The following is a 1,661-nucleotide window of genomic DNA, read 5'->3' as shown; positions in this document are numbered from 1 at the left end:
AAGCTCTGAAAAAGCTGCAATTTCCTGTCTATTAAGCCCCAAATGGAAAAATAACAAATACAATGAAAAACAGCAACCTAGTTGACAGACTAATATATATTAATCCCACTGCCATGGCTGAGAGATGGAAAATTATTATTGAATAAGACTCTTTCATCAAACCAAATATTTCCTAATACTCCAAAGTACATATCTGGCATTGTTTCTGCTTTACACATCTGCTTCTGTCTTTGAACTTTGAATTAATCTGAAGGTTGCATGCAGCTGCACTGTTCCAAGATAATTAGTTCTTTCCATTATATATTACGATTGATAGGGCAGACCTCAAAAGCATTCAGAACTTGGATTTGCATAAACTCTGGACAGTTAGAAGACTTCTCCAAAATTAAAATCAATCTTCTGGAAAAACTTGTATAGTTTCCCAGGCCTTCCTGGAATCTTATACATTTCACCTCTCTCTGAATATTTTTTTTCTTTTAGCCGATTTTTCTCCATTCTTATACTTACTTGCTATCAGGACTTTAGGATCCTTTTTGGGATGTTTCAGAGACAACCAACCTACAGGTGACACCTGCCCCTACAGGTATGGGAGCAAAGCTTTGGGTTGGCTTTTTACATTAAACATGAAAGATTTTATGTTGATGGCGTTTTCGCCAGAGCTTCAGGAATTTGGAAATATCCATATAAAAATGGCATTCAGGTGCCTTCCCTGATGGTCCAGTGGTTAAGACTTTGTACTCCCAATGCAGGGGGCACAGGTTTGATCCCTGATCAGGGAACTAACACCCTCCCCTCAAAGTGGCATTATGGTTACCTCCCTGCAAGACATGAACCCCACACACCTCAAAGGATGTTGACGAAACAGTTCATGTCCTGTATTATAATTTCCTCCCATGGCTGTCAACCATCCATAGAGAATGTTCCAGGGCTTTTTAAAGAGCAAAGATTCTAGATATTTTTTCTCTTTCATATTCTGTGCTTTGTGTTCACTGAAAGAGAGGAGGCCAGGGAGGAGAGGAGATGAGGTGAAACCCTGACATCCCAAGCGGGCAGGAGCTGGTCTGTGGGTGAATGAGGTATCCTAGGATGGCAGAATATTTTAAGCAAATTGCAGCATTCACTTCCAAGAAACTCAAGCCAGCTTGTAGTCGTCCTACAGTACCACCCAAGTGGCCATCCTTTACAAAACTCTTTCATAAATGTAGTTGGAAAAGGAAATTTCTACTTGTCAACAGCATTCCTACATGATTTATACTTACTGAAAATATATATCATATCTTGGTTCTTAATTTTCCCAGAAGATTATCTTTCCCCTCAAAAACAAGTGGGTGAAATGGCAAAATGTTAGATTTTTCCGTACAAGGGCAGTGTGCAGACATATTGTTGGTTTGATGCTCTTTTTCTCTTCCCTACATGTTGTTCTTATTACAAACATATTCTGCTTGGTCTCTAAGTGTCATCGTGTCAAGTTTATTGGGTTTTTACATTTCCCCCTGCCCGCCCGTAAATTCACGTTATTTAAATATTTTCTTACTTGTACAAAAACAAATTTTAGACTCTTATTCAAAATGCTGCTGATAATTTTAACTCAGTAGGAGAGTATGCTGTTGTTATTTGTTCTAGAATGTGGCCCATTCAGTGGGGCTGGCAGGACACCTGAT

The 1,661-nt window shown here is 39.0% G+C and overlaps 1 non-coding gene across 1 annotated transcript; it reads left to right on the top strand.

Annotated features, from left to right (window-relative positions):
* Positions 1–706: 706 nt before the first annotated feature.
* TRNAG-CCC (transfer RNA glycine (anticodon CCC)) lies at positions 707–779 on the top strand. Its single transcript has one exon. It is a non-coding gene; the product is annotated as a tRNA-Gly (tRNA).
* The last annotated feature ends 882 nt before the right edge of the window (positions 780–1,661 follow it).

Source organism: Giraffa tippelskirchi, chromosome 13 (genome assembly GCF_054371585.1).
Source record: "Giraffa tippelskirchi isolate mGirTip1 chromosome 13, T2T-mGirTip1v1.2.pri, whole genome shotgun sequence".
NCBI classification, from domain to species: Eukaryota; Metazoa; Chordata; class Mammalia; order Artiodactyla; family Giraffidae; genus Giraffa; species Giraffa tippelskirchi.
The sequence above is the reverse complement of the archived record's forward strand: the minus strand, read 5'-3'. Positions and strand labels throughout refer to the sequence as shown.